This window comes from Macaca fascicularis, chromosome 9, assembly GCF_037993035.2.
Source record: "Macaca fascicularis isolate 582-1 chromosome 9, T2T-MFA8v1.1".
Lineage (NCBI taxonomy): Eukaryota > Metazoa > Chordata > Mammalia > Primates > Cercopithecidae > Macaca > Macaca fascicularis.
Window position 1 is genome coordinate 9,826,997 of NC_088383.1, and position 23,255 is coordinate 9,850,251.

The 23,255-nt window shown below is 36.8% G+C and overlaps 1 long non-coding RNA gene across 5 annotated transcripts in view; it reads right to left on the bottom strand.

Moving 5' to 3' along the window:
* The window catches only part of LOC102138819 (uncharacterized), a 996,710-nt gene that overhangs the window by 30,077 nt on the left and 943,378 nt on the right, over nt 1-23,255 (bottom strand). For all 5 annotated transcript variants that reach the window (XR_010577831.1, XR_012417221.1, XR_012417220.1 and 2 more), the window contains 2 exons: nt 22,915-23,011; nt 10,148-10,362 (listed from right to left, as the gene is read on the bottom strand). This is a non-coding gene — a long non-coding RNA (uncharacterized lncRNA). The remainder of the gene's footprint in view (nt 1-10,147; nt 10,363-22,914; nt 23,012-23,255) is intronic.

Below are 23,255 nucleotides of genomic sequence, written 5' to 3' on the forward strand. Positions count from 1 at the left end.
TCAGGGAGATAGTTACAGATAGACTCTATTGATTAGGGTAGAATTCCAGAAGACGTGACTCTGGTTGTCAACAACAGGTTGATGTACTTAAAGCCATGGTACTTGGTGAGATCTCCTAGATAGTAGTATACATAAAGAAGAGAAGAGGATCAGAATCTAGACACATTCCTCATAAGCAAACTAGAATTGTCAAACGTTACATAAAACCCATAACATAAAGGATGCGTATTTATTTTACAAAGGTATTAATTTGATGGGCCTTTAAGATAGAAGACTTGATAAAGAATTATATATTGCTTTCTAAAAACCCAGTTTATATATAATGCTGAATGAGTACATCTAGATTAAAGAGATGTTCAATTTTATTTATTGCTTAATGTGGAATGATAAGTAGTTCATTCAGAATTCTCCCATTTAATTTTTTGTTCTCCTCAATGCATAATCATCATTTTGTATTTCTCCTTTCTCCCTCATACGAGAGTATTGTATTCAGGATTTCAAGTGGAGGAAACAGAAAAGTTCATGTACATTTGATTTTGGGGAATGTGTAAATGAGCAAGTGATATGAAATAGAGCCAGAGTTTTAAGGGATTTTATCTTTTGCTTTAATAAAACATTGGTACATCAGGATTTTCTAGATATAAGATCATATCATAGACAAACAGAGATAGTTTAACTTCCCTTTTTCAATTTAGATATGCTTTATTTCTCTCTCTTACTTGATTGCTCTGTCTAGGACTCCCAGTTCTATGATGAATAGGAGTGGTGCAAGTGAGCATCCTTGTCTTGTTCTAGTTCCTAGCGGAGAGTGTTTTCAACTTTCCTCCATTCAGTATGATGATGTTAGTCGGTTTGTCAAATATGGCTCTTATTATTTTGAAGTATGTTCCTTCTATGCCTAGTTTCTTGAGGGTTTTTAATCATGAAGGGTTACTGGATGCTTTTCCTGCATCTATTGAAATAATTGTATATTTTTGTTTTAAATTATTTATATGATGAATCACAATTATTGATTTGCTTATGTTGAACCATCCTTGCATCCCTGGGATGAAACCCATTTGATCATGGTGAATTATCTTTTGATAAATTTTGATGTGTTGTTGGATTTGATTTGCTACTATTTTGTGCAGGATTTTTTCATGTGTGTTTTTCAGGGATACTATATAGGTCTGTGGTTTTGTTTGTGTGTGTGTCCTTTGTGGACTTTGGTATCAGGGTGATCCTGGTTTTGTAGAATGAATTAGTGAGCTATCGAAATGTAAAAATAAATAGCGATATTAAGAAAAATATTTTTTATTAAAGGCTTTATCTGCACATGTAAAAATATTAATGTCTTTAAAAACATTCCAAAGTTTTATAGACAGAAAATAAAGCAAGGGAAGTGTTTGTATCATTTTGAAGATAAGTCTGATATTCAGCACTCTAAGGATATATTTTACTAATCCAAAAATTCAAATTGACTTTGACTTGAATAGTGCCAACCAGTTAAATTAAATATAGGGATGGAGGAAACATTACATGGTTATTGTACTCTAAGTGCTATTTTTATATTCTCACTATTAGCATAAACCTGAAAATTGAATTTAGAATTGTAACTGGATAAGAGCAGCTTCACCATCACCCCCAATCCATGAAAGTCTGAAAACCTAAACAAACAAGCAAAAAAATTTTAAAAAAACAATGATAATGGGAAGATGACATACTTGATCAGAATAAATCAAGTTATCTCAGTTACTCCACTGTGTTACATTCAGCTTTTTTGAATCTAGCACGCAAATTGGGGTTGATTTATGCTTAATACAACCACATGATCATTCACACATTCTCCCTCTCTTGAGTTTATAAATTTAAGCATATAGCTTCATGGTTTTTATCTCTGTGAAAAATCCATCCAATCTGATATATCAGACTTAATATTTCAAAACTGTGGCAAATAAGCAAACAAAAAAACTCTCATGGTGATACAGAAAATTTACAACAAAGTATTTGTTATCAGAAAGGCACCTACAAGAGCATTGAAGTTTTTCTTTCTAGATTCCATCTTGATGCAAAATGCATCATGTAGCCTCAGGCACACCAGAGTTAAAATAAAGCAACTGCTGATATGCTGATGAGCTGTGATATATGCTGGGCTGCTTGGGAAGCAAAGGAAAGACCTTATGTTTACTGGTAAAATCTAGCAACCGAAAGTAGATCATTTTATTTCTGCTCTATGGGTAATAATAGTGAAAATGGGTTCCAAGATGGCCGAATAGGAACGGCTCCAGTCCACAGCTCCCAGCATGAGCGATGCAGAAGATGTGTGATTTCTGCATTTCCAACTGAGGTACCGGCTTCATCTCACTGGGGCTTGTCAGACAGTGGGTGCAGCCCACTGAGTGTGAGCTGAAGCAGGGCGAGGCATTGCCTCACCTGGGAAGTGCAAGAGGTCAGGGAATTCCCTTTCCTACCCAAGGGAAGCTGTGACAGACCACACCTGGAAAATTGGGTCACTCCCACCCTAATACTGTGCTTTTCCAATGGTCTTAGCAAACAGCACACCAGGAGACTATATCCCATGCCTGTCTCAGAGGGTCCCACACCCACTGAGCCTCACTCATTGCTAGCACAGCAGTCTGAGATTGAACTGCAAGGTGGCAGCGAGGCTGGGGGAGGGGCACCCACCATTGCTGAGGTTTGAGTAGGTAAACAAAGCAGCTGGAAAACTTGAACTGGGTGGAGCCCACTGCAGCTCAAGGAGGCCTGCCTGCCTCTGTAGACTCTACCTCTGGGGGCAGGGCATAACTGAACAAAAGGCAGCAGAAACCTCTGAGGACTTAAATGTCCCTGTCTGACAGTTTTGAAGAGAGTAGTGGTTCTCCAAGCACCGAGTTTGAGATCTGAGAATGGACAGACTGCCTCCTCAAGTGGGTTCCTGACCCCTGAGTAGCCTAACTGGGAGGCACCCCCCATTAGGGGCAGACTGACACCTCACACAGCCAGGCACCCCTCTGAGACGAAGCTTCCAGAGGAACAATCAGGCAGCAACATTTGCTCTTCAGCAATATTCGCTGTTCTGCAGCCTCTGCTGCTGATACCCCGGCAGACAGGGTCTGGAGTGGACCCCAAGCAAACTCCAACAGACCTACAGCTGAGGGTCCTGACCGTTAGAAGGAAAACTAACAAACAGAAAAGACATCCACACCAAAACCCCATCTGTACGTCACCATCATCAAAGACCAAAGGTACATAAAACCACAAAGAGGGGGAAAAAACGGAGCAGAAAAGCTGAAAATTCTAAAAATCAGAGCGCCTCTCCCCTTCCAAAGGAATGCAGTGCCTCGCCAGCAACGGAACAAAGCTGGAAGGAGAATGACTTTGACGAGTTGAGAGAAGAAGGCTTCAGATTATCAAACTTCTCTGAGCTAAAGGAGAAGGTTCAAACATATCGCAAAGAAGTTAAAAACCTTGAAAAAAGATTAGACGAATGGCTAACTAGAATCACCAGTGTAGAGAAGTCCTTAAATGACCTGATGGAGCTGAATACCATGGCACGAGAACTACATGATGAATGCACAAGCTTCAGTAGCTGATTTGATCAACTGGAAGAAGGGGTATCAGTGATTGAAGATCAAATAAATGAAATGAAGCAAGAAGAGAAGTTTAGAGAAAAAAGAGTAAAGAGAAATGAGCAAAACCTCCAAGAAATATGAGACTATGTGAAAAGAACAAATCTACATCTCATTGGTGTACCTGAAAGTGATGGGGAGAATGGAAACAAGTTGGAAAACACTCTGCAGGATATTATCCAGGAGAACTTCCCCAACCTAGCAAGGCAGGCCAACATTCAAATTCAGGAAATACAGAGAACACCACAAAGATACTCCTTGAGAAGAGCAACTCCAAGACACATAATTGTCAGATTCACCAAAGTGGAAATGAAGGAAAAAATGTTAAGGGCAGCCAGAGAAAAAGGTTGGGTTACCCACAAAAGGAAGCCCATCAGACTAACAGTGGATTTCTTGGCAGAAACTCTACAAGCCAGAAGAGAGTGGGGGCCAATATTCAACAGTCTTAAAGAAAAGAACTTTCAACCCAGAATTTCATATACAGCCAAACTAAGCTTCATAAGTGAAGGAGAAATAAAATCCTTTACAGACAAGCAAATGCTGAGAGATTTTTGTCACCATCAGGCCTGCCCTACAAGAGCTCCTGAAGGAAGCACTAAACATGGAAAGGAACAACCAGTACCAGCCACTGCAAAAATATGCCAAACAGTAAAGACCATCGATGCTAGGAATAAACTGCATCAACTAATGAGCAAAATAACCAGCTAACATCATAATGACAGGATCAAATTTGCACAGAACAATATTAACCTTAAATGTAAACGGGCTAAATGCTCCAATTAAAAGACACAGACTGGCAAATCGGATAAAGAGTCAAGACCCATCAGTGTGCTGTATTCAGGAGACCCATCTCACATGCAGAGACACACATAGGCTCAAAATAAAGGGATGGAGGAAGATCTACAAAGCAAATGGAAAACAAAAAAAGTTGCAATGCTAGTCTCTGATAAAACAAACTTTAAACCGACAGAGATCAAAAGAGACAAAGAAGGCCATTACATAATGGTAAAGGGATCAATTCCACAAGAAGAGCTATCCTAAATATATATGCATCCAATACAGGAGCACCCAGATTCATTAAGCAAGTCCTTAGAGACCTAAAAAGAACTTAGACTCCCACACAATAATAATGGGAGATGTTAACACCCCACTGTCAAGATTAGACAGATCAACAAGACAGAAAGTTAACAAGGGTATCCAGGAATTGAACTCAGCTCTGCATCAAGCAGACCTAATAGACATCTATAGAACTCTTCACCCCAAATCAGCAGAATATACATTCTTCTCAGCATCACATCGCACTTATTCCAAAATTGACCACATAGTTTGAAGTAAAGCATTCCTCAGCAAATGTAAAAGAACAGAAATTATAACGAACTGTCTCTCGGACCACAGTGCCATCAAACTAGAACTCAAGATTAAGAAGCTCGCTCAAAATAGCTCAACTACATGGAAACTGAACAACCTGCTCCTGAATGACTACTGGGTACATAACGAAATGAAGGCAGAAATAAAGATGTTCTTTGAAACCAATGAGAACAAAGACACAGCATACCAGAATCTCTGGGATACATTTAAAGCAGTGTGTAGAGGGAAATTTATAGCACTAAATGCCCACAAGAGAAAACAGGAAAGATCTAAAATTGACACCCTAACATCACAATTAGAATAACTAGAGAAGCAAGAGCAAACACATTCAAAAGCTAGCAGAAGGCAAAGAAATAACTAAGATCAGAGCAGAACTGAAGGAGATAGAGACACAAAAACCCTTCAAAAAATCAATGAACCCAGGAGCTGGTTTTTTGAAAAGATCAACAAAATTGAGAGACTGCTAGCAAGACTAATAAAGAAGAAAAGACAGAAGAATCAAACAGATGCATTTAAAAATGATAAAGGGAATATCACTACTGATCCCACAGAAATACAAACTACCATCAGAGAATACTATAAACACCTCTATGCAAATAAACTAGAAAATCTAGAAGAAATGGATAAATTCCTGGACACATACAGCCTCAAAGACTTCACCAGGAAGATGTTGAATCCCTGAATAGACCAATAACAAACAGGCTCTGAAATTGAGGCAATAATTAATAGCCTACCAACCAAAAAAAGTCCAGGACCAGATGGATTCACAGCCGAATTCTACCAGAGGTACAAGGAGGAGCTGGTACCATTCCTTCTGAAACTATTCCAATCAACAGAAAAAGAAGGAATCCTCCGTAACTCATTTTCTGAGGCCAGTATCATCCTGATACCAAAGCCTGGCAGAGACACGACAAAAAAAGAGAATTTTAGACCAATATCCCTGATGAACATCAATGCAAAAATCCTCAATAAAATACTGGCAAACCGAATCCAGTAGCACATCAAAAGCTTATCCACCATGATCAATTGGGCTTCATCCCTGGGATGCAAGGCTGGTTCAATATATGCAAATCAATAAACATAATCCAGCATATAAACAGAACCAAAGACAAAAACCACATGATTATCTCAATAGATGCAGGAAAGGCCTTTGACAAAATTCAACAGCCTTTCATGCTAAAAACTCTCAATAAATTATGTATTGATGGGACGTATCTCAAAATAATAAGAGCTATTTATGACAAACCCACAGCCAATATCATACTCAATGGGCAAAAACTGGAAGCATTCCCTTTGAAAACTGGCAAAAGACAAGGATGCCCTCTCTCACCACTTCTATTCAACATAGTGTTGGAAATTCTGGCCAGGGCAAACAGGCAAAAGAAAGAAATAAAGGGTAATCAATTAGGAAAAGAGGAAGTCAAATTGTCCCTGTTTGCAGATGGCAAGATTGCATGTGTAGAAAACCCCATCGTCTCAGCCCAAAATCTCCTTAAGCTGATAAGCAACTTCAGCAAAGTCTCAGGACACAAAATTAATGTGCAAAAATCACAAGCATTCTTATACACCAATAACAGTCAAACAGAGAGCCAAATGATGAGTGAACTCCCATTCACAATTGCTTCAAAGAGAACAAAATAGCTAGGAATCCAACTTATGGGTTTGTAAAGGACCTCTTCAAGGAGAACTACAAACCACTGCTCAATGAAATAAAAGAGGGCACAAACAAATGGAAGAACATTCCATGCTCATGGATAGGAAGAATCAATATCGTGAAAATGGCCATACTGCCCAAGGTAATTTATAGATTCAATGCCATTCCCATCGAGCTACCAATGACTTTCTTCACAGAATTGGAAAAAGCTACTTCAAAGTTCATATGGAACCAAAAAGAGCCCGCATTACCAAGTCAATCCTAAGCCAAAAGAACAAAGCTGGAGGCATAATGGAACAGAACAGAGCCCGCAGAAATAATACCTCACATCTACAATCATCTGATCTTTGACAAACTTGACAAAAACAAGAAATGGAGAAAGGATTCCCAATTTAATAAATGGTGCTGGGAAAACTGGCTAGCCATATATTGCAAGCTGAAACTGGATCCCTTCCTTACACCTTATACAAAAATTAATTCAAGATGGATTAAAGACTTAAATATTAGACCTAAAACCATAAAAACCCTAGAAGAAAACCTAGGCAATACCATTCAGGACATAGGCATGGGCAAGGACTTCATGTCTAAAACACCAAAAGCAATGGCAACAAAAGCCAAAATTGACAAATGTGTTCTAATTAAACTAGAGAGCTTCTGCTCTGCAAAAGACACTAATATCAGAGTGAACAGGCAACCTACAGAATGGGAGAAAATTTTTGCAATCTACTCATCTGACAAAGGGCTAATATCCAGAATCTACACAGAACTCAAATAAATTTACAAGAAAAAAACAAACAACCCCATCAAAAAGTGGGCAAAGGATATGAACAGACACTTCTCAAAAGAAGACATTTATGCACCTATCAGACACAAGAAAAAAATCTCATCATCAGTGGCCACCAGAGAAATGCAAATCAAACCACAATGAGATACCATCTCACACCAGTTAGAATGGTTATCATTAAAAAGTCAGGAAACAATAGGTGCTGAAGAGGATGTGGAGAAATAGGAACACTTTTACACTGTTGGTGGGACTGTAAACTAGTTCAACCATTGTGGAAGACAGTGTGGTGATTCCTTAAGGATCTAGAACTAGAAATACCATTTGACCCAGCTATCCCATTACTGGGTATATATCCAAAGGATTATAAACCACGCTGCTATAAAGACACATGCACATGTATGTTTATTGCGGCACTATTCACAATAGCAAAGACTTGTAATCAACCCAAAAGTCCATCAAGATAGACTGGATTAAGAAAATGTGGCACATATACACCATGGAATACTATGCAGCCATAAAAACGGATGAGTTCATGTCCTTTGTAGGGACATGGACGCAGCTGGAAACCATCATTCTCAGCAAACTATTGCAAGGACAAAAAACCAAACATCGCATGTTCTCACTCATAGGTCAGAATTGAACAATGAGATCACTTGGACACAGGAAGGGGAACATCACACATTGGGGCCTGTTGTGGGGTGGGGGGATGGGGGAGAGATAGTATTAGGAGATATACCTAATGTAAATGATGAGTTAATGGGTGCAGCACACCAACATGGCACATGTATACATATGTAACAAACCGGCACGTTGTGCACATGTACCCTAGAACTTAGAGTATAATTAAAAAATAAAAAAAGAAATCTTTGATCATAACAAAAAATAAATAAATGAATCTAACAAAAGTGTACAAGACCATTATGGAAAATGTTACAGAAGTTGATTAAAATACATTAAAGAAGACCTAAAGAAATTGAGATGTATAACATTACAGATTAGAATACCCTTTATATGAAAATATCGATTATTTAGAAAATTTCAAATATAATACAGATTAATTAAATTCATATCAAATAAAATCAAACAAACGTTTTCACAAAAAAATAAAATAAATAAAGAGCCTTAACTTAATCACAGCTGCAAAGTCACTTTGCCATGTAAGGCAATATATTTGCAGGTTCTGGGGATTAGGGTATGGACATCTTTGGAGGGCCTTTGTTCAGTTTACCATGGGATCTATAATGAACTTTCTGTTTCTGTATTTTGTCTCTGGCTGAAAGGACACAGCTTTGATCCCACCAGAGAACTGACTTGAGAATGGTCCTGATAAATGTAGTCATCTTTTAAAAAAAATAACAATAATAGTGAAAATGGAAAGCTGGGTAATGCTCTTAGCTTATGGTAGGTTTAGCTGCCAGATAACTATTCTGTATTATGAAGAGACAACCCGTTCCTAATTCAGATAAGACCAGAGTTTGGCATCTGTCAAAGAAATGAGTAAACGTACAAGTTCTGAGACTTCTACGTCTTTCCCAAAATTCACCAATAGGCCCACTCCTAGATATGGAATTTCGAAAAACCTATAAATATTCTATTACTTATGCTAATGTGAGTGCATGAGCATATTTTTCAACTGGAAAGCTACCTGGGCATGATGAAGGTGAAGCATGAATAGGGAACTCCAACAAGAAGCCAAGTTAGGGGAAAATGGGATAGTAAGGTAAACACAGTCTGTTCCTACTAAATTTTCTCTGAATTCACCACTCATCTTTGCTTAAAACCTGAATTTATACTGAGTCTTCAGGGTCCTGCCTTCATGACTAGGCCAGATGTTAAGCTCTTTATGACTTCATGGTCTAGTATGTATTTATTTAAAGTAGGATTATGTAATGTTTCAGTTTGCCTGGGGAATTCTGGTTTATGGCTATTGTTCAGGATTAATCATCAGTAGCATCCCCTTTCATTCTCAAAAGTCCTCCTATAAACAAAACATGTTATGGTCACCCATTTATAGGGAAGACAATAGTATGAATTTTCTGCAGAAAACAGAATCATCATATATTAATGTCGGGGCATTTAAACCAGAGCAACTCCATCTTGAATAGGAGCTGGGTAAAATAAGCGTGAACCTAACTGGGCTGCATTCCCAGTTAAGTCAGGCATTCTAAGTCACAGAATGAGATAGGAGGTCAGCACAAGATACAAGTTGTAAAGACCTTGCTGATAAAACAGGTTACAGTAAAAAAACCGGCCCAAAACCCACCGAAACCAAATTGTCTATAAGAGCGACCTCTGGTCATCCTCACTGCTACACTCCCACAAGCACTGTGACAGTTTACAAATGCCATGGCAACATCAGGAAATTACCCTATATGGTCTAAAAAGGGGAGGCATAAATAATTCACCCCTTGTTTAGCATATAATCAAGAACTAACCATAAAAATGGGTAATCAGCAGCCCTGGGAAGTAAAGGAATAAATAGCCATTCTTTATCCTTTACTTTCCTGATAAACTTGTTTTCACTTTACAATAGGGACTTGCCCTGAATTCTTTTTTGTGTGAGATCCAAGAACCTTCTCTTGGGGTCTGAATCGGGACCACTTTCTGGGAACATTAAGGCAAACATTGAGACCAGCTCCTATTATTGTCTCAGGCTAAGTGAATTAGAAATTAAACTTTCCTGAAGAGTAGAATTAGCCTTCATTGTTTTCCCCAATAACTCGATATACTCACGGAAAATAAAATAGTTTAGGACGACTTTAATCAGGAATAAAATTTTACAATCCTGGAGCCTGAGGCTAAAGGGTACAGCTGGGAGGATGAGAGCAGCACCAACATCAGGGCAGAATATTCTGAAATCAAGGAGGAGGAAGCAATACTTGAGTGTCCAGTTTTTGGTGATTCTTAGAATGGTCTCAGCCGTTGCATAGTGGAAGCCAGTAAGGCACCTAAAGGTAAAGCATGAAGACATGAAATGTAAGCTGAAAGCTCATTAGAATGAAGTTCTGGGAAACAGGATCTCATTAGAATGGCCCACCCAGCATCATTATCTAAAAATATTTAGCATACAAATGTATTATCTATGGCTGGAACAAGTCAGAATTGAGGCATTAAAAATGGTAGGTGTAGTGGTAGAGAGTAAGTGTGTCCTATCCGGGCCAACAATGTGCTATGCTCATTTTAAGAGGTAGCATTGACATTTTAAATATATTTGATTCCATACTTTAAAAAAATGGTTTCTAATTACAATTGCTTGGGAAAAACTTTCATCCTTTGTAGCTTCATTAAGAGAGAAAAAATTGACCACATCTTCAAAAGTAACTGTTTGTGTCCATGTTAAGTCTTGTTGGTTGTCATGTTGGTGTGCCAAGGAGCACTGGGTAGCACCTGACTCTAATTCCAAACAAACAAATAGGCATCGAGGTTAGAAGAGCAGTGATGTGTACAGGGAGGGCCAGAGAAAGGTACACAAGATTCAATTACATTTAAAACTTATTACATAAAACCTTGACACCTCTAAAGCAAGCGAGTAAACAAACAAGCACACAAAATGAACTTTTCTCTTTATGACAAGACCTAAATGTCATCACTATGACAGGTAAAGAGACTAACTGAACTGAATCAGTTTGGGAAATTGGAAGTGGTCATTGAACAAATACAAACAGGGGACATTGGTTATGAAAGACATGGCCATCTTTAGGTCTTTCTTAATCAGATTTATATTCACAAAACATTGTGCTTATAGCATAAGCTCCTAAGTGAAAAGTTATACATGAATTGGGAATTCGTTTTGTGGTATTTTGTTGTATGTTTTTAATTTTATATTATTTTTTGTTCATGTTGGTTTTTCTGTTAATTAATGCTACTGAAGTGTAAGAATCTAACAGGGTGTGAAGGATTTATAATTCTTACCCTACCGAAGTCTCCAAGATGTCCTGAAATAAAAAGCATGCTTATTGAAATGACACTGTTGCTTATTAACGTTATTTGGCTATATTTTACAACGTAACCTTTTTCAAATAAAATCCTACTAATGGATACATAGTCCTATCTAGAAAGAAGAATTACATCAAAGAAGATGTGTTCAGAAACATTGATCTAATGCGCCATAGACTGTAGAATAAATAAAATAAGACTGCTTAAACTAACTAGAAAATAAAATGATGAACAACATTTAGATCATTCCAAAAAGTACAATTTTTTTTTTTCATTTTAGAAATCAAAGGTGGTCTTATTACGTAGGCAGTACCTTATTATTTTACATCAATAACCCCTATGATTAAACTAGAGACCAGAAATTTAAGCATTAACTATCACTCACACATTTTTCTCACTTATAAAGTATCTTTTTTTTTTTTTTTTTTTTTTTGCAATTGATTCAAACTAAAAGGAGTTACTCTTAAGGACTGTTCTTGATGAATGCTACTGAAATTGTAAAAGTAGTCTTTTGCTATTTTTGAGCTATAACATGTCACCCATGAACTCTGAAGCTCTGTCGTTTTGTCTTATTGATTATTTGTTGTTCTTTCTAACAAAGGACATTGCTTCTGCACTTCCTTCATGAACTCAAAAGAGCATTTGGTGACATTATAAAATGCATCCAGGTATTGGATTTTTATAATAGTTAATCTTCAAGGAAAGCATGAGAACTAAAATGTCAATCAGCAAGACATTTTAAAAGACATTTTGAAAGAGTTGTTCTTCTTTTTAAAACTTCATCATGATACAAAAGGCCGTAATCCTCTGAGAATCCATTTTTCTGCCACAACAAAAGAAACAACAATGAAGATAAACTTATTTCTTTAACCCAAGTCAAAACTGACTATAGAGAATTGCAATATGAAGAAGATAAATATTCACTACACAATTGAGTGAAAACTAGCTATAAATTCAGTGGCATCATAAACTTGGACAAGGTCAAAGTTATCATTTGGTAGATTGGATGGATAGTTTTAGCACTAATGTGTCCTGATGATAGTTTTTATGGTTTTTAAAAATTGTATGTATTTATTTTTAAAAATTAGTTAATTAACTAATTTCAATAGTTTTTGGGGAACAGGTGTTTTTTGATTACATGGATAAGTTCTTTAGTGGTAATTACTGAGGTTTTGGGGCACCCATCACCCGAGCAGTGTACAGTGTGCCTATGTGTAGTCTTTTACCCCTCGCCCCCTCTGTCACCCAGGCTGGAGTGCAATGGTATGATCTTAGCCCTCTGCAGCCTCGACCTCTCAGGCTCAAGTGATCCTCCACCTCAGCCTTCCGAGTAGCTGGGACTACAGATGCGCACCACCAAGCCTGCAACACCTTGTTCATTTTTTTGTAGAGACGAGGTCTTACCATGTTGCCCAGGCTGGTCTTGAACTCCCGGATTCAAGCAATCCTCCTGCCTTGGTCTCCCCAAAAGCTGAGCTTATAGGCATGAGCCACTGCACACAGCCTGATGATTGTTTAACTTCACTTTCCATACTTTCTTCTCTGTGGCTAGCTTGGTTCTTGCCACTTTTTGCAGTCACAAATTTTCACATCAGTATCTTCATCTTTGAGTATTGCAATATCATTCATAGCACCACACAAACTAGACCAATTATCTCCATATTCTATGGTAATTTCTATTTTTCCTTTCAGTTTTTGTTTGTTTGTTTGTTTGTTTTGAGACGGAGTCTCGCTTTGTTGCCCAGGCTGGAGTGCAGTGGCACGATCTCAGCTCACTGCAAGCTCCGCCTCCCGGGTTTATGCCATTCTCCTGCCGCAGCCTCCCGAGTAGCTGGGACTACAGGCACCCGCCACCTACAGGCTGTTATATTGTTCTGCCTGGTTTGTAACAGAATGCTTCAGAATTTCCATCTTGCTCAGTGGGCTTTCTCTCTCTGTCACGAAAGAGTTAGGGTTTCCTTTGATATGCAGGCTTAGAAATAATTTCTCTGCTCTTCATCCCAACAAAAACATTTGGTCTTTATTAAATGCAATAATAATATTTAACTAATTTAGCCACTATTTGTTTTGATCCCTTAATAATTTAGTCTGCATCAATATTTGGCTGGAGTTTAAGTTGCCAGGAGGTAAAGGCTATTTTTGTTTGATTGCTTTTATAAAAGCTTCATGTAATGCCATATCCTGTTAGGTGTTTCGTAAAGATGTTTTATGATTGCATGCACTTAGCATCAGATACTGGTTAGGTGCTTTAAAATAGTAGCTAAATACTTTTATGTATGCAAATATTGAGGAGTTGGAAAAACGCCATCTTCATTCTCAGAGTCTACCAATTAAGATTTATTGATCATAAATATTTATACACTCATAGGTTAAGATGCTATCTTAATAGTCATAAAGTCTGGTTAGTAACATGGAAAATGTTTATGATATAATAAAAGTAGCCACTCTTCATTGAGTACATACTACGCAACAGGAACTTTATATAAATCACCTCAAAGTTTCTCAACCATACCTCCAGGTATGTATTTTGTCGTCCTCAATGTACAGTTGAGGAAGTAAAAGTCCACATAGCTTAGGGAGCTTTTCCACTGTTACTTAACTAATAGATGGTATTGAAGATTGAAACTAGGGCCTTAGACTTTCAAGTTTAAGACTTTTTACTTCACTAGCCAATATTAACACAATTGAAAGAATTGGAATGCAAAGTTTGCATGTGAAATGATGCATGGTTTATACAACAAGGTACAACTAAGAAAGTAAAGACTCGACATGGCAGTGAGTGGAACTATCAGGAATTTACTCTCTTTTTCAGAATTTTCTTAATTGTTTTTGCAAGAATTAACAATGGAAAAAAGAAAGGAAAAGTAAAAAAGAGCTAGGACAAGTTCAACATTGAGGCACTCATTTCTTTCACATGAAAGGACTTGGATTAATTAGATGAACTTTGTATAATTTAATTTTTCTTAGGGGAAGCATATAAAGACCTGCTCAAGACTAAGTAGGCATGGTTGTTAAAGGAAGCGAACGTCTCGATGACAACCTAAAAAAGAAACTGATAAGAAATAAGATGAGCCTCAAAAGACTGGTATTATTATGTTTTTAATAATGGAGGCATTAGCACTGCAATTGTTAGAATTTTATCTGTTCTATCGTGAAATAAGGATCTAGATAGTATGCAGTAATTAAAGATTGACTTTGATTTAGATAATCCATTTTAATTGCATTTTTAATTGTAGTGAAAATTTCATGAAGTACCATCTAAAAATGCTGATGCAGAAAGATTAGCTAATCAAGATCATGCCGTTATATTTGAATTACTAGAAAGGGACCATGAGTGGTTAAGTGTAAAATACATCTCTCAAGTAACACACGAGTCCCTGTAATCTCATCTCACCTTCTGGGAACAATGTATAACAAATTAAAGCTGGTTCATGAAATGTCATACAATCTGGCAGCAAGATTCTAATTGATGAAGAAACGGCTATTTTAATGATTCTTTAACAACCATAGAAAATTTCCAATTACTGGGAACCGTGACAAAAACTACCTTAAGGGGACAAAATAATTTCTAACAGTTTTTTCCAACCAACTCAGAGGCCCCAGTGGACGTTTCCTGACCTGTTCTCACTTGTTTTATTTAGTTTGGTTGAATGGATGGGCAACTGATTTATACTGTGAATGTTTAAAGAATTATGTACAAAATTAGAAAACATAACTTGCAGTTTCTAGATTTGCCTACGATTGCATTTCCCATAAACGCAGGGATTGATGTTACTCTTGAAATGAATGTTGACATGTGAATTTGTGTTCTATGGGTGCCCCTGCCCTCCGTTTTGGCCTCTGCATGCCAATTCCCATTGCAGCATGTATCACATTGTATTTTTGGAATACAAATGTATGTTTGGTCTCCCCCAGTAGACCATGGGGCACCGTATGTGTTCAATACATAGTTTGATGCTGAATAGATTATTATGACTTTCATTTTGATTAAAATTATGGATGTTGTAATATATGTTGATCTTATAGTATCTCTATGTCCTTCCCACAAATGTGTACATATACATACATAGACACAATTTCATTGTATCTATCAATCTATCTATCTATCTATCTATCAATCAATCATCTATATATCTATCTATCATCTTCATTTTGGATATTCCAGACATTTCAGGGTACATCTGTAATCTACCTATGAGTCTGGTTTTATGTCTAATCTATATAAGATAAAGGAATTAATCCTATTTTTAGGCGTTGTATTTACAATTTAAGTCTTCCAGAATAATGACAGTAATAAAGTCAAGGTTTTGGTAAAATAAGAATTGCTATTAAGTAAGTTTTGAAGGTTGCTAGAAAGAAAGAATCAAGGACTTGGAAAGAAGAATTCAATAGAAAAAAAAAAAGAATAATAATTCAGGGAAAATTCGACAAATGTTATTGGCTTGTCCTACATTCTGTACCTTCTCTGATTCTGGTGAAGTTAAAACCATATTATGAATCTATTTCCCATATCATGTTTTCTTCCAAAATGGATTACTGAAAATAGAAGCAAGTATAATGAACCTGAAAATTTTGGTTTAAGGAAAAAAAACCCATAATAATTAATATGTTTCAGAATTTATTTTTTCAGTATCTACATTTGTTTCTCATCACATATACACTAGCATAAATGAAGTTTAAGAAATAAGTCTTTCCAGATTATTTTCACTCAAGTATTTGTTTCAGTGCTGGGCAAGGGTGATCAATTTTAGTTTGCATAAGAAGACTCAAAGGGAGATGATTAAAAGTGTGTAACTCTTCGACTCAACCCTAGAAGGTCTTTGATGAGACCCAGCAATCTGGAAAATTATGATATGATATTATAGAACGATTATATAACAATATTTTAGAAGTAACTGCCATTTGGGGATCACAGAACAATACTAATCTCAATTATGTTACCTACCAACAAATTGAATATAATTAAATTGTTTTCAAAATATATGGGTTGAGATTATTTTGCAACTAAAATTGCCAGGTGAGGAATAGCACTTTTCCATTTGCTGCTGAATGTGATGAAATACTGAACAGTCACAGAGGGTCTACCAGATGTCCCTTTGGGAGAGTGTTGTGGGTAAATGGACTGTTTGCGTGCACCCAAATTAGCCCTTTAAGAAGCTGTGTGCTAGAGGCCATTAGAAAATAATTTGTGCTGTTCTCATAAATATGAAGACCTTTGGAAATACCTCTGTGACACTGGATGCAGTTTGTGTTTGGGAAGTATCACTGATAAGAAATAATACTAAAAATGAACAACCCCATTAGAAAGTGGGCAAAAGACATGAACAGACACTTCTCAAAAGAAAAAATTCATGCAGCCAACAAATATATGACAAATAGCTCAACATCACTGATCATTAGAGAAATGCAAATCAAAACCACAATGAGATGCCATCTCACTCCAGTCAGAACCGCCATTATTAAAAAGTCAAGAAACAAGGCCTGGCACGGTGACTCACACCTGTAATCCTAGCACTTTGGGAGGCCGAGGCAGGTGGATCACCTGAGGTCAGGAGTTCGAGACCAGCCTGGCCAAGATGGCCAAACCCCACCTCTAGTAAAAATACAAAAATTAGCTGGGCGTGGTGGTGGGCGCCTATAATCCCAGCTACTTGAGAGGCTAAAGCAGTAGAATTGCCTGAACCGGGCACAGAGGTTGCAATAAGCCAAGATCATGCCACCGCTTCACTCCAGCCTGGACGAAAGAGTGAAATTCTGTCTCAAAAAAAAAAAAAAAAAAAAAGTTAAAAAACAACAGATGCTGGTGAGGTTGTGGAGAAATAAGAACACTTTTACACTGTTGGTGGGAATGTAAATTAGTTCAACCATTGTAGAAGACAGTGTGGTGATTCCTCAAAGATATAAAACGAGAAATACTATTTGACCCAGCAATCCCATTACTGGGTATATACCCAGAGGAATATAAATCGTTCTATTACAAAGACACATGCATGTGTTGTTCATTGTTCACAATAGCAAAGACATGGAATCAACCCAAATGCCCGACAACGGTAGACTGGATAAAGAAAATATGGTACCTATACACCATGGAATACTATGCAGCCATAAAAAGGAATGAGATCATGTCCTTTGCAGGGACATGGATGGAGCTGGAAGTCCTTATCCTCAGCAAACTACTGCAGGAAGAGAAAGACAAACACCATGTGTTCTCACTTATAAATGGGAGCTGAACAATGAGAACACATAGACACAGGGAGGGGAACAAGCACTGTTGGGGGGTTGGGTGCGGAGAGGAAGAGAATTAGGAAAAATAGCTAATGCATGCTGGGCATGATAACTAGGTGATGGCTTGATAGATGCAGCAAATCACCATGGCACACATTTACCTATGGAACAAACCTGCACATCCTGCAGAACTTAAGATAAAAAGTAAAAAATTAAAAAAATTAAGATATCCCCCAGAACTTAAGATAAAAATTAAAATTACAAAAATAGTACTTATGTTAATGTAAGAAAATCCATCGCAGCTTAAAAATAAGTTAAAAAAAGGAAGACATGTTACATTTCATATTGGTAAGGAATTCAATATAGGTAAATGAGATATTTTGACAAAAAGATGATGTATAAGCAGGCATTTGCCTCCTCTCTCACAAAAGAGGAAAGAAGTGACAAAAAAGAAAAAAGAGAAAAGGAAAATTGGTAAAACCTCCTTTAACCTTGAGACTGTAAGGGGAATCCACATACTACAGATTTTAAACAATTTCTGATATCATTTCTATAAAGTCAGATTATTTTCTTCTTTATTTATTTTGATACACATTTACTGACTAGCTGTTATGTTATGCATGTAGAATAAATTCATTCTCATACCACAGATTTTTAAGGACTTTCTGCTGTACTCTGTATAGATTAAGTCATATCACTTACTTCAACAAATATTTATTGAGTATTTATTATGGGCAAGCAGAAATCCAGCATGCTCAGAAAGTGGCTGTTGTTAGAGGAAATAAATGGAGATACCTTTGCAAAACTCTGTTAATATCCTGATACAGAAAAAAGAAGGCTGCTGTGAGGTTGGAGGCCAGAAAGCAGAGGCACGTCTTCATCTGGTGCTTGTTTATCTAGCACAGATGACTTATTTCGGGATTGCTTTGTCTGGCAGGAAGCTTAAGAAAAAACAAACCAAAACAAAATGTTGCCAAAGGGACTTTGAGACTTTGATCCAGTAGGTTCACCATGATTTGAGGAACACTTTCGAGAGTTAGAGAATTGGAGAAGCTTCAAAATCAGAGTGTGACTGAGAAATCCTCAATCTTTTCAGGCAGCACCTCTAGGCAACACACAAGCACACACACAGGCGCATGCCCACGTGCAAACACACACACTCTCACACACACTCACATACATGCACACGTACAAACACACACTCATACACGTGTACACACACAAGCACACACACGGTAGCATTTACGTTTACATTTATACTAGTTATTTGTGAGTGGGTTCTTTTTTATCCATATGCTATACAGACATGTGTTATCCATGTATTTTTCTGAATGATTTGAAGTAACACACACACACAGGATTCTTTAGAGTATGCGTAATTTTCTGCATTCTAGTTTCTCTTACTAAACTACATTGTGCAAATCCTTCTAGTTCAATTGATATGATTTATTTGACTGTACATGACCACATGATATTTCTGGGTACATATTCATCATAATGTATTCCTATGGATGAGTTATTCCCTTTTCATTTGTTTATTTCCTCATTGCACTAGTCCTATCATGGCTGTAAAAAGGCACCCTGCACATGTATAATTTAATGCTTGTAGGTTTTTTTTTTATTTTAAGGAGAGAGGTTTCCTGGGTGGGATTTGGAGGTCAAATATTGCAATGATTTTCTAAGGCTGCTGTAACAGGGAACCACGGAAAACAGACATTTACCCTCTTATAGCTCTGGAAGCTGGAAGCGTAAACTCAGCATGTCACCAAGGCCATGCTTCCTCTGAGACACTGGTTGGAGCCTTCCTTGCCTCCTTCTACCTTGTCATAGTGGCCACCAAATGTTGGCATTCCTTGGATTGCAGTTGCGACACTTCAATCTCTGCCTCCATCATCACATGGCATTCTTCCATGTCTGCCTCTGACCCTGATCCCTTAGTAGGACCCCAGTAACATTGGATTAGAGGCCCACCCTACTTAAGTATAACCCATCTTAATTACATCTGCAAACGACAGATGTCCGGTTCACAGGTACCAGGTATTAGGATGTCAGCATATCACTTTGGGAGACACCATTAAATCGATAACAAATACATATGTTAATTTATCAAATTTAATACATGTGGCCAGATGTTCTTCTAAGTGACTATAGCATTCACATGTACACTAGTTATTGACGAGTGGGAACTTTTTATCTATAGGTTATGCAGATATGTGATATCCATATATTTTTCTAAACAATGTGATATAATATTAGTTACTGTAATTTGTATTTATTTAATTAGTTGTGAGCTTACCTATCTTTTCATTTTTTGTTGCTCTTTTATGAACTAATGCTCATATCCTCCTTATCTTGTTTAGGACAATTTGTAAGTATTTTTTATAATGTATGTCATAACTCCCTTCATCATCTTTGTTTTGTAAATCATTTTTCCAAAAATATTTCTCCACTGGCTTTGTGTATGGTACCTTTTGCAATATATTCATAACTTGTTTTTAAATTATATCAATTTTCTATTAGTTTTGTATTTATCCCATATGTTTTCATCTCTGTTCCTTCTTTCCTGCTGTCTTTTGGATTAATCAAATACTTTTTGTTTTCCTTTTAGTTTGTTGACTTTTTTAATCTATGGTTTCTTTGCATTTTAAAAAACATGTTATTTTACTTTAAGTTCTTGAATACATGTGTTGAACCTGAAGATTTGTTACATAGTTATTAACGCGTCATGGTGCTTTGCTGCATCGATCAACCCGTCACCTAGGTTTTAAGCCCTTCATGAATTAGGTATTTGATCATTTACATCAGATAAGTGAGGATATGCTTAAAATACAAAAAAAAAAAAAAAAAAAAAAAAAAAATTACAAGTCGATATGAAAAAGGCAACCCACTTTTTTAAAAAGGGCAAATAGGCCGGGCATGGTGGCTCATACATATAATCCCAGCACTTTGGAAGGCCGAGGTGGCAGATCACTTGAGGTCAGGAGTTCGAGACCAGCCTGGCCAACATGGTGAAACCCCATCTCTACTAAAAGTACACACACACACACACACACACACACACACACACACACACACACACAAAAGCTGGGAGTGGTGGTGCATCCCTGTAGCCTCCACCTACTCAGGAGGATGAGGTAGGAGAATTGCTTGAAGCCGGGAGGTGGAGATTGCAGTGAGCTGACATTATGCCACTGCACTCCAGCCTGGGTGACAGAGTAAGATTTCATTTAAAAAAAAAAAAAGGCAAATAGTGTAACTAGGTATAGTAAAAACATTTAAAAAGAAGAATAAAATATTTCAAATTAATTAATATTAAAACCAAAACAAGATACGTTCTTTCCTCTTAAATGAGTGTTGATTAAAATAATAACCTGTTCTTAAGGGTTTAAGGAATCATTCTCGTATACTACTGGTGATAGTTGTAAGATCAATTTTAATTAAACACTATTTTAGGATGCAATTTTGAAACACTTTTATATTTATAAACTTTCATCAAGAAATGCCACCTTAAAGAGCTTAATTAAAGGAACTAACCAAGGATATTACTGCAGTTTTTACTGCAATAATTAAATATTAAACAAAAGAAATCATGAAAACATCAAAATAAAGGAGAATGACTAAATAAACTATATCACAATCATGCAATGAAATACTAGTCAATGTTTATAATGTTGTATAGAAATATAGTTATCATATCTTGAAGTCTGAGATCTGGTGCTACACAAAAATTAGATTACAAATCACTATCTATAATATTTATAACACTGAATATACATGTACATAAAAAAGGATATTCAATGATAAAAATATATTTTCCCTTCTCCAGATTGATCTATAACTCCAGTGCAATTCCAGTAAAAATCCCAACAGATTTTTTTTCCCCATGCACTTTGACAATGTGATTCTAAAATTTAGATGGAAGAGCAAAAAATACAAAATTACCTTAGGGAATGAATTGTCCCACTAAATACTGAGGCTTGTTCTAAAGCTGTATTAAAAGAGTGTGCTTTCAAGAAAGGCATAAAAATGCCAGGGGCGGTGGCTCATGCCTGTAATCCCCTCACTTTGGGAGGCTGAGGTGGATGGATCACCTGAGGTCAGGAGTTTGAGACCAGCCTGGCCAACTTGATGAAACCCCGTCTCTACTAAAAATACAAAAAATTAGCTGGGTGTGGTGGCACATGCCTGTAATCCCAGCTATTCAGGAGGCTGGGGCAGGAGAATTGCTTGAACCTGGGAGACAGAGGTTGCAGTGAGCTGAGATCGTGCCACTGCACTCCAGCCTGGGCAACAAGAACAAAACTCTGTCTCAAAAAAGAAAGAAAAAAAAAAAAAGGGATTAAAAAAATTAGGTTGTTGAAACAATATTGTACACACACAGAGAGAAAGAGAAAGATCAGTGAGGGTGGGAGAGGGAAATATTAGATACATGTCATAAATAACATAGATTAATACAAAAGAAATAACTATTCAATATACGGTGTTGTGAAAAATAATTTTCTATGTGGGAAAATGTGTTCTCTACTTCATACTGTAAAATATGTTTATGCTTTTTGAGTAGGCAGTATTTTTTTTTTTTTTTTTTGAGACGGAGTCTGGCTCTGTCGCCCAGGCAGGAGTGCAGTGGCCGGATCTCAGCTCACTGCAAGCTCTGGAGTAGGCAGTATTTTTAAAATGTATTACAGAAATAGTAATTATAAAGGCAATATTGATAACTTTCACTCCATACAGTTTAAAATCTTCTCTGCGTCAAAAGGCATCACATAGAAAAAGAGAGGCAAAACTAGAGAATATATTTTTATCATGTAATATTAGCAAATAACTAGAAAATACAGGTAATAACAGAAATTAGTAAGAAATAAATAAACGAGCTAGTGGAAAAATCACAAACACATAAGTAGATATTTTTAGGAAAAAGGTGCAAGTGACCTGAAGTATAGATGCATAGTTTCTGAATAATATGCAAAATGCCAATAAGGTGACAGTGAGATACTGTTTTACCCCAGCTAGACTGGCCCAAACCAGAGTTTAACAAGTATTCAAAAGATATGGATTAATGGGATTAAAATGTTTTTAATAGCAGAAAACTTCAAACAAACTAAACACATCATCATGTGATGGGAAATAAATTGTGAAATATTCAAAAATAGAATTCTGTATAAATATCAATACTGAAGTACAGCTGCAAGCATCAACATGCATGACATTGGAGCCATAGTGTTGAGTGAAGAATCAAGCTACAAATAACACTAAAAATTCATATCATCTCTGCTACTAAAGAAATTGTAACAAAATACCATAGAGTAGGTGGTTTAAATGACAGAAATGTGTTTTCTTACCGTTCTGGAGGCTAATCCAAGATCAAGGTACAGGCTGCCTCAGTTCCTGGTGAGGGCTCTCTGCATAGTTGGCAGACAGCCACCTTCTTACTGTGTCCTCACACGGCAAAAAAAGAGAGAAAAATAGAGAGAGATATTGAGGGAGAGAGATCTTTATCTTTTTATAAAGCCAGAGTCCTATCAATTAAGGCCACAACCTTATGATCTTATTTAATCCTAATTACATCCTAAAAACCCTGTGTTCAGTTATAGTCACATTTCGGGTTAGGACTGAAACATGAAATTTTGGGAACACAATTCATTCCATAGGATCATCTTTATGAAGTTTAAATGCAAACAAA